The 15,985-nt window shown below is 34.2% G+C and overlaps 1 pseudogene; it reads left to right on the top strand.

Moving 5' to 3' along the window:
- The first annotated feature begins 11,717 nt into the window (after nt 1-11,717).
- Nucleotides 11,718-13,551, top strand: LOC124105238 (L-lactate dehydrogenase B chain-like; annotated as a pseudogene).
- The last annotated feature ends 2,434 nt before the right edge of the window (nt 13,552-15,985 follow it).

Here is a 15,985-nt window from a genome sequence, read left to right as displayed (position 1 = left end):
CTGTTCTTAGTTACTCTCCTTATATCATTTGTTTTTTGGCATTTGTTTTTTAGGGATTGGCTAGCTTCACTTAGCATCATCTGCTCTAACGCCATCCATTTCCCTGCAAATTCTATGATTTTGTCATTTTTTAATGCAGAGTAATACTCCATTGTGTATAAATGCCACATTTTTTTTTTATCCATTCATCTATTGAAGGGCATATAGGTTGGTTCCACAGTCTTGCTATTGTGAATTGTGCTGCTATGAACATCGATGTAGCAGTGTCCCTGTAGCATGCTCTTTTTAGGTCTTTAGGGAATAGACCGAGAAGGGGAATAGCTGGGTCAAATGGTGGTTCCATTCCCAGCTTTCCAAGAAATCTCCCTACTGCTTTCCAAGTTGGATGCACCAATTTGCAGTCCCACCAGCAATGTACAAGTGTACCCTTATCCCCACATCCTCCCAGCACTTGTTGTTGTTTGACTTCATAATGGCTGCCAATCTTACTGGAGTGAGATGTTATCTTAGGGTGGTTTTGATTTGCATTTCTCTGACTGCTAGAGATGGTGAGCATTTTTTCATGTACTTGTTGATTGATTGTATGTCCTCCTCTGAGAAGTGTCTGTTCAGGTCCTTGGCCCATTTGTTGATTGGGTTATTTGTTATCTTATTGTCTAATTACCTAACAAAAGAAGTGAAAGACTTATACAATGAAAACTACAGAACCCTAAAGAGAGAAATAGAAGAAAATCTTAGAAGATGGAAAAATATACCCTGTTCATGGATAGGCAGAACTAACATCATCAAAATGGCGATATTACCAAAAGTTCTCTAGGTTTAATGCAATGCCAATCAAAATCCCAAGGGCATTTCTTGTAGAAATAGAGAAAGCAATCATGAAATTCATATGGAAAAATAAAAGACCCAGAATAGCAAAAACAATGCTAAGCAGGAAGTGTGAATCAGGCGGTATAGCGATACCAGACTTCAAACTATACTACAGAGCAATAGTAACAAAAACAGCATGGTACTGGTACCAAAACAGGTGGGTGGACCAATGGTACAGAATAGAGGACACAGAAACCAATCCACAAAACTACAACTATCTTATATTTGATAAAGGGGCTAAAAGCATGCAATGGAGGAAGGATAGCATCTTCAACAAATGGTGCTGGGAAAACTGGAAATCCATATGCAACAAAATGAAACTGAATCCCTTTCTCTCGCCATGCACAAAAGTTAATTCAAAATGGATCAAGGAGCTTGATATCAAATCAGAGACATGCCGTCTGATAGAAGAAAAAGTTGGCTACGATCTACATACTGTGGGGTCGGGCTCCAAATTCCTCAATAGGACACCCATAGCACAAAAGTTAATAACTAGAATCAACAAATGGGACTTACTCAAACTAAAAAGTTTTTTCTCAGCAAAAGAAACAATAAGAGAGGTAAATAGGGAGCCTACATCCTGGGAACAAATCTTTACTCCTCACACTTCAGATAGAGCCCTAATATCCAGAGTATACAAAGAACTCAAAAAATAGATGCATTTTAATCATATAATTTAATGAGATATGAATTATTGTTGTTGCTTTATGCATATAAATAAAAATCAACAATGGATCATTGAATTTACTAATAAAATGTTGTTTCATTTGAGATATGAGAGTGAAAAGCCAGACTTTCAGTAAGTTTATGCATGAATTGTAGACAAGGAAGTAAAATCTGTGAGGATAAAAAATATTTCAATAAAATGGACTGTGAAAATAAGAGAGGATACAAAATAGTGGTAAGAAGAGACATAAGGTCAAAAGATCCATTTTTTTGCCAAACTTAAGAGGTTTAATTAAGCATGTTATATACAGAAGGGCCCTCGAGAGAGAGAAAAGGTGAACATTGGGAGAAAGAGAAAATCATTAAAATATGCAATTGGCAAGCTTTCACTTAAGTATCATACTTTTAGAACCATATATCTGAATTTATTTTAAAGTTTTGTAACTAATAACTGTGGTAAATTATTTAACAGGTCACTCCTTTGCTTATATTATAGTCTTTGTTACCTAGTAATATTTTTATTGATTTATAAATAGAAGAGTAACTAATAAATTGCCCTGTTATAGCATAAACAGACAAAATTATCTATAATGTTATTAAATCATTTAATTACAAAAAAGCATGGAAATAAGTGTTTTAAGATATTTTATTTTTCCTATGCCAAATACTTCAGAAAATTAAATAATTTAGAGAATTGGTGAGAGCTACTTTTGATGAAAATTTTATAATTGTGTAAATCTTTGTTGTTGTTGTTAACTTTCTTGAGCTCTTAGAAAGACAAGCTATCCTAAAAAGTAGAGGCTATCTGTAAAGTAAATTCAAATGAATTATTCAAATACACATAGATCCATTAAGCATAAGAGTCTCTGGGGATATTAGGGAGTCCTTGGTCTCAGATATGCTACGTTGCTTCTCATGGATAAGGCATTTAATGTATTTTAGTATATTTTCATACATAGTACTAAAACAGCAATTAGTATGGTAATAGTTCCATACTAATGAAAAACAAGACAATGGAGTAATCATGTAGACTTATTTCTCCAATATGTCTATCTTTATGGCTTCTGTATCACTTGTCACCATTTGTAATCTGAAAGATCCACTAAAATAAAAATCAAATCACAATATACCATGGTTATAAGATCCTTGCATATAGTACGTAACCTGTTCTATAGCCAGTTATAAATGTTTGACCATCCCAGTCACTTCATGCTGAAAACCATAACTTCAGATGAGCTGTTTCTCCTTGGTTCTTCTGCTGGACCTCCACCTTGTATTAGTGCCTGAACCTATTTTCTCCTAAAGTGATACCCTGCCTTAATTTCTTTGGAGATTTCATTCTTATGTGGTATAAGCAGAAAGAAATTTATTGTGAAGTTTAAGTTTTAACCTGTCACTTTTGTGGACCATTTCCAGGATTGCCCAATTTATCATTTGTAATTGTACTTTATTTTTCTTGAAGGATACCCTCTAAATTGATAAGATAATGTTCCACAAATCTCAGATCTGTCTATAATTTTATGAACATACCCACCCACCCATAAATTTGTGCATGGATGTGTGTGTGTGAATACATTTAATGTATTTTTTTCTTTTTCTTTTTTTTTTCTTTGACCTGATAAAAATCATTAACTTTTCACTAAAGCTAACTCTTCTTCCTTCAAGCTAGCTCATCTTCCTTAATCACCTGTTTCCATGCTATCAGTCTGAATGAAAACTTGGGAATAGTGATTGAAGTCTCTTGTTCCCATCCTGTATTTGCAGTTCACAAAACCTATAAATCTCCACTTAGTTCACAGGTTTCCATTTCTATTAGAGCCATCATAATCCAGGTTCTGCTCACTACTCTCATCCCCTTCACTACTAACACTCTCCTCACTTGGATGTTATAATTTTTTTATTACTGCATTTAGGCATCTAAATTTCTACCTGGTCCTGCCCCTGTCTGAGAGTATATTTTCAACGTAGAAGTCTTAATTTTTCTTAAAAACTTAGTTATTTCTTTAGAGATGTATTTCAACATGTCAAACCTCTACCCAAACCCTGAACAAGCTCCATTTAAAACAAAAATTAGAGAGTCCATCAAACCCCTAATGCATCTTCTCAATTCCCATGTCCTATCTCACTTCATTCATATTGCTCCAGCTGCATGGATTTATAATCTTGTCTTGAACCTGATGGACATACTTCTTCTAAAGTTTCCCCCTCTTTTTTTTCCTCTGTAGAAAACATGGTTCTTCCAGATACCCTTGTCACCCACTCCCTCAAAATTTCCTCAGATGTTACTTTTACAACAAGGCTTACCTTGACAGCTTTATTGAAAATTCTAACTCTTGTCATTCCCCACCTCATGTTCTTGATTCTTTCACTTTACATCTCCTAAAAGTATGTAAGGTATGGTGTTATAGGTTATGTTTTATTGTTATGTTTATACTCTGTTTCCTATTTCTCTATATAGTTGGAGATTTTGCTCTTTTTAGATCACTTTGTATTCTGATCACCTTGAAAAGTATTAAGCAGATACTAAAATCTCAGTGAAATTTCATTTAATATGTATATTTATTAGTTTTTGTCCTGAACTTTTTTTTTCCAATATCCATTTAACTAGTTTCCCTGATTCCAATCTGTTTATTTCCCATGGAGACTCCATGCATGTTGAGAGCCACAACCAAAAGGGGCCCCAGCACACTTCCAGCTGCCAGCTGATGATTGGCTCACAGTGGCCCCAGCAAACTTCTAGCTGCCAACTGATTGGCTCCTCTGCAGTGATGCTCATTGGGCTGTTTCCCTGCCCTTTGAGACCACAGAGCTGCTCATTGGGGGACCTTTTTTTTGCTCTGCCCACGCTACCCAGCCAATCAGCCTCAAGAGCAGGAGGAGTGGGGGAGGTTGAGAGGCTTGTGGGAAGCTGGTGGTGGCAGTTGGGCTCTGAAGGTTTTCCTGAAGAGCTCCTGTGGTGTGGTGTGTGTTCTAAAAATAAAGTTCGTTTCTTTTCATAAGTGGCTCCTGAATTGTGTCCAGCCAGACTGTGGCACATGCAGATTGGTATGTAGCTCAATTATGGTTACATAATTTTTATTGAATTTCTTAATAGCTTCACAATTCTTAGAACGGTAGAAAGGTTGACTTCTTGGCAAGCTACCCTACACACACATTGGATTCCAAGTTACCATCACTCACCTACAATAGCCTTTGACTTATCTTCCCTAAATATTTCCTGTTTTTTACATTTTGCTTTGCTCATTTTCATCTCTCATTGTGTCCTTAAACTCACCATGACCCATGAAATATTACTTATACTTTTTTGATGCCTAGCTGAGAAATCATTGCCTTTAAAAAACTAATAAAACTTAGTGTAAGCTCAGTTCCAGTGTTCTTTTAAGTATAAAGTCATATTTATTGGAAATTAATTGAATAAGTATCAGTTGCTTAGTACATTTTTTTTAATGTCACAATGACTTTGGTTTCCCCTTGCAATCTTACAAATGTTGGGACTATGATGACAAAAAAAATCAGATAACTGATACCCTAATCCTACCAGCAGGCTGCTAAATACATTAAATATATAGTATTGATGAAAAAAATTAAGTGGAAATGAATATATATATATATATATATATATATATATATATATATATATATAATTTTCTTTGTAATTGTAAGTAGACAGCATAGCTTTATTTTATTTTTTTTATATGGCTTTAAGAATCAAATCCAGTGCCTCACACATACTAGGCAAACACTCTTTCACTGAGCTACAACCCCAGCCTTAAGTGGAAATATTAAAACACTTATCTACAAAACTGAATGAGACATACTGACAAATCTGGCTATTCGTCTGTTAATTCCCATGAAAGATTTTCTGAAATTCTCAAGTACCTGGAAAAACCTAGCTATATTCCAATAAAGAGTTGAATGTCAAGTATGCATATTAATAGGATAACAAGGTGCTTTTCCAGTGCTGCTGGGAAACATGAAGTATTCTCTCTGATATTCTTTAAATGATAAATTTATTTTAAATGATGTATTTTTCTGAGTTGATACAATATTTAAACTCTTTAATTTTTAACCAAAATTGTAAAATACATGTTACTGATGATACTGTGAAAATTATCTGCCAGTATTGTTTTATTTTTGTAACACAGATATATTATATATTTTTAAATGACCCTGAAAGAATAAAAGTATTCCTTTCAGTGTTTAGATAAAATTAATAAGGGTTCCAGGTATTTTTTAAGCCAGATTAGCTTGGATCACAGACACATTTTTCCTAACATATATAATACTAAAATTTTACTCTTAGGTTGAAATAAGCAAAACAAAGAAAAAGAAGTAAAAAAATCAACCCAAACTCCAGCTGTTGGGGTTTAACTCCTTTTTTATGGTGAACTGATTTTTGAATCAGGTTTGCAGGGCAAAAGTTCAAACCTACTTTTGACTTTTTTAAAATAAAGAACCAGCTATTCAATCAAAGAAAAAAAAAACTTTAAAATATGATTAATATAATGTACTAAGCCTTAATAGCCAAATCAGATTAATTGCACAACTGATTCTATCAATTATGCAAAAATTCTTCAACAAAAGATCTGAAGAGGGAAACAAAGAGAAAGCAACCCAAATCCACTTAATCCCATGGCTACATTTAAACTCAAACTCAAAGAATATTAATATCAGAATAGTCTATCACTTAGGGGAAGGAAAAGTAGGCTGACATTTGTTAAACTACTTAGAAGAATATTTGAAATATCATTAAGAACTGGAATGATGCCAAGCATTGAAGAAAAGCAGCCAGGGCTCAAACCTTCAAACAGAAGGGAGTAGTCAAAGTTATGTGATATGTGTGATCTCAGTATTTTTTTTTTTTTTTGGCTTTCAGTTCTACATATTGAAAGGGAATCTATAAACACCCAGAGAACAATAGACTAAGTAATATGGCTATAAGGGCTAATAAAAAAACACATGATGCCAAACATTGTAACTGTTTGCAGAAAGACAAAGCTAGTAGCTTTGTGAAATGCAATCTGAGTTTTATTGGGGTTATAGTTGAAGCATGTAGTGCAGTGTCTCAGAAAAGTTAGTATTCTGACCTGTTTCAAGTTGGCTTGGACATGAACACTGTCACATCATTTGGAACATTGGCTGAGCTAGTACAAACGAAGGTGGTGATAAATGGGAGCTCGTCCAGTTGTGAGGAAGTGGCTAGTAGGGGGGCTGCAGGAGCTTTGGCATGAGGTCAGGTTTTATTTTCCCTCTTTATTAATCATCTCCAGGGGGGAATAAATTGCTTGCTAATGAAATTTGCAGATAGCACTAAATTTTGAGGTGTTGCCAACACAGTTAACAAAGGAGAAATAAATATAAATGGACTTAAGCATGCTATTTATCATTTATTTGGATTTAATCAAAATTGCTCCCAGGACACATTTATAAGCTATTCCCACAAATTAAATTTGGGGGAGGGATCTCTGTCATATAATAAGACAAATAGGCTGATGGTAGGGACACCCTTCATGATCTGTTGTTAGAAGGCAAGGAATATTCCATAATGAAAATACACTGTTTAAGACATTCTCTTCCCAATTGCATAGAGTGCCAATTTTGAAAATGATAAAACTACCCTGCCCTGAAAACAACCACTTCTAGGAATTCACGCAAATCACAGGGATTAAAGATAGAATATATATCTCCTTTATCTTCCCATTCTAACTTGGTCATATCCAGAAAACTTCAATTCTGGTCCTTTTTCTTATTTTCTATATTAGCACACATCAGGTGGAGATCCAAATTGCTTCTTCTTGATTTTTCTAGACCTATATTAGCTAACTATTTCTCTTTAAAATAAATGTAGATAAAGAGAAACAAACTGTGACTTTGAAGTTTATGATATCAGATATTTTAGTTATATATGACTTTCATAACCTCTACCTTATTCTTGGCTTGAAGATTTGATGTTTTCTCTTCATCACTATATCCACCTTGATCATTACATCCATTAACCCAACACTCTGGTTTCTCGGGGTCTTCATATTCATTTTCAGATGATCTCTTTGTTCATCCCACCCTGGTCACATACTCCCTTACCATTTCCTTGATCTTACATTAGAAATAACTCTGTTGGGTCTGGGAATGTAAGTCATTGGTAGAATGCTTTTCTAGCATGTTCAAGGAATTGGATTTAATTTCCTAGAAAAACACATACACATACACACACACAAACACACATCACTGTTGCAAATTTTAGTACTCTAGCTCTCCATTCTCTACCTCTACCACTTACCTTTCCTATTTCTCAATTCTAATAATTATTTGATTCACCATTTGCTATCCAACAAGTTTGCCCCTTCTATTTTTTAGTATTATTTCCTGTTCTTTTATTTTTACCTTTTGTAAACTTTGTCTATAACTATGTTCAATCCTTAGCATAGTCTTCAACCCACTTGCTTTTATCTCTGCCCTGGGTTCTTCCTTTTTAAATATCCTAACCTATATAAATCTAATTATAATTAGATTTATACTCCAAATCAGCACAGAACAACTGAATACAGACAGTTGCCACTTTACATTTATTACCATAAAAAATAAATACATCCATGGCACTCTTTTAGAAATAATATTATATTTCAATAATCAATGTACTACTTTCTAAGAAGTCTATTTATATTTTCTTGTTTCTGATCAAATTCATTCATCTATTTTAAAAGAAATTATTATCTCTCAGCTGATTCCATAGATTTTATTTCATGGAAAATATTATATCAATCAGAAAATATTCTCACCATCTTACACTGTTTCCATAAACTCTTCTTTCCTCCCTGCAGAAGAGAGGAGCTGTTTCTAAGTTTAAGCCTTCCCTTTGTACGCTAGATCTAATCTCACTTCCAAAAGCTGGCTCCAGTTATCTCCATCTACCTTGCATTATCAACCTACCTTTACTCTGTCATTGTCATCAGAAAAAGAATTAAGTCATTCCCAAACTTAAAAAAAGAAAAATGCAACATTCCCTTAACTCTGTATTCCTCACAATTATGAATTGAATTGTGTAGCCCTAAAATTCATATGCTGCAGCCTTAATTCCCAGTGTGAATGGGAATTATTTGAAGTCATCTGGTGGGACCCTTTTATGATAAAACTGGTGTCCTCATAAGAAGTGGAGGAGATACTAGGTATCTCCCTATTCATGACTACAAAGAAGAAGTCATGTGAGAAGACAGTGAAAAGGTAGCTGAATACAAGTCAGGAGGAGAGCCCCCCAGAACTCATCCCTGACAGCACTTTGTATTTGCAGTTGTGTGCAGCTTCCAGAACTGTGAGAAAATAAATCCTTTTGCATTAGCCACCAGCTCTGTAGTATTCTGTTTTGGCAGCTGGAGCAGAATGTAACTACACTTTTATTTCTATATAGTACTTCATAATAAATCTCCTTTAAATATTTTCATTTGTTTTCTACTTTTTAAATTTCCACACTCTTTCTCCCAGATCCATATTAATTAATCTTTCAACCCCACTACTCTCCTGAAACCTCATTTGTCAGGGTCACCAAGGAATACAATGTTGACGTATCCAATGGTTAATCTCAGTCTTTGCTTTACTCACTTCTTAGTCAACATTTGATAATGTGGACTGGAACTTCATTTGGGGAAAAATGTATTCTCTTGATTTATAAGATTTGTCTTCACCTCTCTCTCTCTCTCTCTCTCCCTCCCTCCCTCCCTCCCTCTTTCCATTCACCACTCTAGGTAGGAGTCATTCTTCCTCCTGTTTCTAACCTTCTCAGTGCTGTCATTACCTAGGACTTTATACTCCTCTACGGCTTAATTGCCGCTAAAACTCTCTTTAGATGGTATCACTTAGTACTATATCTTCAAATACCACCTTCAGGCTGAAGATTCTCACATTTATTTATTTTTCTCTCCAAACATGCATCACCTGAATCATTTCATCTCAGAAAACAGGCTATTGGTCACAGAAAATTAAGGTCCCTGATTTCTTTGTTTCTTCATTTATATGTCTACTCTATTGGCAAATGCCGTTAACTGTGGACCCTACATATATTCCAATTTAATATATATAGGCATGTATAATATAGTATATATTATGTGTGTATGTGTGTGTGTTAGCATAATTTTCCACTTGTAGTAATATTGTAAGAATAATACATAAGGATTCTCCTCCAGAGCCCCTGAAAGAAACCCAAACTTCTTGGCACATTGCATTTGGTGTAGTGATATCCTGGCTAGTTATATACAGGGATATAAAATGAAAAACAAATCACATAGTATTAAACCATCAAATTTGTGGTAATTTTTCAGAGTAGCAAATAAAAGACCTATAGTTGCCAAGTAGCAAATATTTTTCTGTATTTATTAGTTGGTTTTCTGTTGAAAACTAATGTTGGTATTTTATTCAGAAAATCAAAATTGACTTCATCAGTAATGTTTGCACAGAAAATCAAATAGGTACTATATGTAATACAGTAAACAATAGGACCTAAAGAGAAGCACAATAAGCTAAATAAGCAATGAAGTGTTTTTCTGAAAAAAAAAGTCTTTATCTGTTGATTTTCATTATAAACACATAAAATAATTTAATCTGTAACTAAATATGTTTCTTGATCTATTTACTGTAATTACTCCTATTTTTATTTTTTTAATATTTCCTTTAGTTTTCAAAAAATTTTGATTTTTTATTTGCACATTAAAATTACAGATAATAGTGGTATTCATTTTGCCATATTCATACATATCCATAACATAATTTGATTTATTTCATCTCCCTTTACCTTCCCTTTTCTTCTTACACAGATCCAATTGTTCTACTTTACTGATCTCCTTTTCATTATAATAATAATAATTATAATGTTATTATAATTATCTAAGTGCAGAATTCATTGTGTTACATTTGTACATAGACATAGCATGATTTGGTAGATTTTATTTCCCCATGTTCAATCCTCTTCTCCCTCCTTCTGGATTCCCTTCATCTACTCTATTTTTCTACCTTCTATTTTCATGAGATTTCTGCCCACCATACCACTTTTTTCTTCTTCTTTGCTTTCTCTTTCTCCCTTCTTTGACATGTGAAACATGACTTTCAACTTTTGATTTTGACTTTTTGAGTCTGGCTTATTTCACATCACACAAGTTCTTCAATTTCATCCATTTACCCAGACAGGACATAATTTCATTCTTCCTTATGGCTGAGTAAAACTTCATTCTATATGTATATCACATTATCTTTACCTATTCATCTGTTGATAACAGTTCTTTTTATCTTTAACCAGGATGAGCTGGAGAAGAAGGATTTCATTGGATACATTTTGTGGCCTTGTTTAAGAAGGTACAAAACATGTATGACAAAGATAATTCACAGTTTCTTGTAACTTGTAACAGCTGATTTTTGGCAAGGTATTATAGAAGTTTCAGCCTTCATCTCAGGCACACAGTGATTTTTGGCAAGGTATTATAGAAGATAATCTTACAAAAATCCATAAGACCTTATTTTTTTATTACAACTATTTCCTAGAGATATTTGGGGGAAGAATGTAAAGAAGGTTTTTCTTTGTTGTTGTTGTTATAAGAACAGTATTCTCCTACAGCTATTTTATAGGGAAATAATATTTTTACAATAAATTTTACTCCACTTCCTTTCCAGACAAGTATGAGATAGTTAATTGTTGACTTGAAGAGTTGATTGATGGTAATAATTTTACCTTTACAAAATCAATTAGAAATTTTTTTCTAATTAATTCATCAGATGTTTTCTTTTTATCCTTTTTATCACTCTATTAGATAGGATTTTATTGCTCTATCACTAAGGATTCTGTTTGAAAAATGTTACCAATATGACTGGTATTATGCAAATTGGAATTTTTGGCAAAGAAATAGTATGCAGCATTATAACAAAATAACTATATTTAAAAATGTGTTCTTGTGTATATTGTTTTATCTTTGACCCACAGTCTAAAGTTTGCTAATCTCTGGTTTTCTCCTTTCAAAACCAGCTTAACTAGAGAATTATTGTTCTGTCTAGGTGTAGGGGTTCTGTGTTTAGGATGGGTTTCTCTGATAAACTTCGTGATTGTGGCATGCTTGGTGACTAGGAAGTTTAAGTGCAAAGACACGGAATGCCTGGCTGCTGGGAAACCCCTGAGCAAAGATACAGGATGCCTGGCTGCTATAGAAATGTCCTTCAAGGGGACATTCATGTTGGAGTCTTATCAGTTTCAACCTTCATCTCCTGGGAAAATAGGGTCTTCTAGGTATTCTGACTGTGGAAATGTACAGGGAAGCATTCCTCTGGAGAGCAAACTCCTGGGGAGTAACAGGTACTCTGTCTTCTGCCCTTGGAATGCCCAGCAGTTTCTCCTTGAAGCTAGTAAGATAACTATACAGGTAAGGTATCTAGTTACTATGCTAATGTCCTTAGAGAAAAGGACTCTGTGTTTTAATCATTCTGGACTTTGATCTCAATTATCTAGCAACTGGGATTAAAGGAATACTAAATAATAATGTAGTCATGGTACTGATGAACTACTGTAATTTTTGATATAATAAGTGTGGCTGCTCAGAGTGGCAGCCACTTCTTTTCCTGCCTCTGCATGTTGTCTCTGTCTCCTTTTATTTGTCTTACAATGAGGAATAGTCTATACTCGGGTTTTCTTCAGAACACTCACAAGAAATTGATAGAGAAGAGGAAGGTATAAACTTTCCAGAACACTAGAATGGGAGAGATACAGAAAGAGAGGGAATCATAGTCTCACAGAACTTAAAACTGTGTTCTCTTACATCTGGTTATATGAATCCTTCACTTGTTACTTATATATTTTTTTCTTTCTAAATGTCATTTTCCCATTTATGAATTGGGGAATGAGTACAAATATGTTGCCTGAGGAAAATTATGAAAGTTGTTCTTTATTCATATACATTAACTTTTCTCAAGTTTCGGAGCCCTAGGAGATGCATGTAGCTGACATTGTCTTTGCAAGACTCTTCCAGTCTCGAGAGTCTTCTATTGACTGTTTGAAAAGGCAACCTTCAAGGAAAAACTCATTGCACCAGTTGCAGAAGAAGAGGCAGCGGTCCCAAATAATAAGATCACTGTATGGGTGTTGGTCAAGTTGGTATGCCATGTACTATCAGAATTCTGGGAAATTCTCTGGCTGATGAAATTGCCCTGGTGAATGTTTTGGAAGATAAGCTCAAAGGAGAAATGATGAATGGAAGTTTATTTCTTCAAACACATAAAATCATGTCAGATAAAGATTTCTCTGTACTGCCAATTCTAAGATTGTGGTAGTGACTGCAGAAGTCTGTCAGCAGGAGGGGGAAAGTTGTCTCAATCTGGTGCAGACAAATGTCAATGTCTTCAAATTTTTTATTTCTCAGATTGTCAAGTACAGTCCCAATTGCATCATAATTTTGGTTTTCAACCTAGTGGACATTCCTACATATGTTACCTGGAAACTAAGTAGATTCCCCAAGCACTGAGTGATTTGAAGTGGGTGTAATCTGGATTCTGCTTGATTTCACTATCTTATGATTGAGAAACTAGGCATTCATTCCAGCAGCTGCCATGGATGGATTCTGGGAGATTATGGCGACTCAAGTGTGACTGTGTGTAGTGGAGTGAACGTGGCTGGTGTTTCTATCCAGGAATTAAATCCATAAATGGGAACAGATAATGATAGTGAAAACTGGAAGGAAGTGTTTAAGATGGTGGTTGAAAGTGTGTATGAAGTCATCAAGCTAAAAAGGATACACCAACTGGGTTATTGGGCTAAATGTGGCTGACTTCATTGAATCCATGTTTAAAAATATATCTAGGATTTACCCAGTGTCAACCATGGTGAAGGGGATGTATGGCATTGAGAATGAAGTCTTCCTGAGCCTTCCATGTGTCCTCAATGCTAGGGGATTAACCAACGCTATCAACCAGAAGTTGAAGGATGATGAGGTTGCTTAGCTCAAGAAAAGTGCAGATACCCTGTTGTTCATCCAGAACCTAAAAGACCTGTGACTACTGAGCTCCAGGCTATAGGAATTGGAAAATTACAATGTGATTAACCCTGAGCCTTTAGTCTGCATCCATGTACATGGGTCAGTTTGCTTCTTCTTTAATATGTGATATGGGCTACAGAATCAAAGTCCAGGCTCATTTTAATGATTGCAATAAGAACTCTTGAACAAATAAAATTAACTGCTGTAGAGTGAGAAACAAAAAAAAAAAAACACAACAACTTTTCTCCATTTTCTCCTTCCTATATTTAGGCTTCTTTGTTCAGATAAGTTTCTTACTTTCTTTACTTCATTAATCAAAACTTGCTCTCTGAAAAGGAGTTGACAAATTCATTCACACAAAGGTAAGGCTAACAAATAGGAACCTAGCCATCATTACCCACTCCCAGACATTACCAGCAATCCTGATGGTGTTTATTACCCCAGCTGGCCATGTCCTAGAGGTCCTTCTCAACTGAATATTTCAGGCAAAACATATCATTAGATCATAGTTTTTCAGGAAAACCTATTTCCTAATATTCCATTAAAATAAAAATATACTCTAAAACCAAATGACTTTTTCATTCTGAGTAATTTTAAATTTGTATTGATAAAAACTGATAATTTCTTACAGAATATATTTAGGTTATAAGGATTCATTAGGAGTATTTGGAAAGACAGAGAGTTCACCACTTTTCCTGAACATTGTAAAATAGATGTGACTCTTATTAGTAGACATTCTTTATTACACATGATTTATAGTAAAATACTTTCCCTTTATTTTTTTTATGTGCCTTTATGGTTAAGTTAACCGTGTAAGTCTGGATTTCTCCTTTAGTTTGGAAGCTTTTTGAGGTTATAAGTAATTCTTTATGATCATTTCATCCTTGGTCTCAACAACTATGAGAAGCTCAATAAAAATATTTAACTTTGTTGGGTGCAGCAGCGCATGCCTGTAATCCTAGCTACTTGGGAGGCTGAAGCAGGAGGATTGTAAGAGGCCAGCCTGGGAATCTTAGTGAGACCCTGTCTCAAAGTACAAAATTAAAAGTATAGCCCAGTTGTAGAGCATCCATGGGTTCAATCCCCGGTTCTGAAAAGTGTGAATCATGTAAAAAAAAAAAAAAAAAAAAAAAAATATATATATATATATATATATATATATATATATATATACACACACACATATATATACACACACACAGATATATATTTACAATATATATTTATGATATATATTTATATATGTATATGCATATTTCACATAATTCCTTACTTAACTAATTTCATGGATGACATGCCCAAAGTTAAATAGTTGGAAAATATTTGAATGGAGATATCTAAAAGGAATAAAGAGGTAAAGTATTTTGCTTATATATTTTACTTTTAAGTGATAGAAATCCAATTAAACTAATTTGGCAGGAAAAGAATGGGTGTTCCCATAATTGGTTGACAAAACTGAATAATGGATCCAGATATGATTGTTCTACAGGCTTAAGAAAGTAATCAGTTCTCTTTCCATTTCTTCTGACTTCTTTCTTTCTCTTCTTTATTCCCTTTTATTTTCTTTCCTTTTTTCTCTTTCTTTAAGAGACCATTTTTATTATGTTACCCATTTCTGGCCTTAAACACCTGGGCACAAGTGATCCTCTTGTCTCTGCTTCCCAACTGTCTGGAACTATATGTGTGTCCCTCCACACTCATCTATTTTCTTGATTCTATTGTTTTGTTTTCTTCTGCAAACTCTACACCATTGATGACTTCTGGAACCCCCTAGGCATTGTCAGATTCTTACATCAGTAGCTGTATCTATTGGAATACAGTATCCCAACTTTCTGGTCAGAAACACCTAATCAAACTCTGAAAGTACCAGAATTAAGGCAACATAATTTATAGTCTTAAAAGATGGAATGTACATAAGTTCTAAAAGTAAAGAGAAATTCTATCAGGAGAGGGGAATAATCATGTTACAAAACACCCAAGGGAAATTGTGGAAAGAACGGAATATTTTTCATCTTTTATTCCCAAATTTTGTACAATAATTAATAATGACTTCAGGAGAGAAAATAAGAAAATTGGATTTTCTTAGTTTAAATTCAGAAACTATAGAATACAACTAGCTGTAGGTGACTATTAGTATATAAAATGTTATTCTTGATATTTCCCCTGGCTCTAGCTATAATTTGTCAGATGGTAGTAGCTCAGTATGTGAGAAACAGAAACATTAATGATTTAGATTTAATAGGTTTGATTCTGGAAACACCATTATGCCAACACCATTTGGTGTTTTCAGAAATCTGTGAGACTATTATTTTTATTTCAAAACAAGAAGAGTCAGAAACCATGAATTCCCAAGAATGTGACTTGAATAGAATGGCCCTAGACACTGCTTTTCAGGAGTTTAAATTATGTAGATGGATTCAGAAAAGCAGAGAAGCTTGATGTCTTAAAGTACC

Source organism: Marmota monax, unplaced genomic scaffold, assembly GCF_021218885.2.
Source record: "Marmota monax isolate L192 unplaced genomic scaffold, Marmota_monax_Labrador192_F-V1.1 WCK01_AAM20220418_F8-fsc00104, whole genome shotgun sequence".
Taxonomy (NCBI): Eukaryota; Metazoa; Chordata; class Mammalia; order Rodentia; family Sciuridae; genus Marmota; species Marmota monax.
Note: the sequence above shows the minus strand (reverse complement) of the source record. Positions and strands in the feature narration are given on the sequence as shown.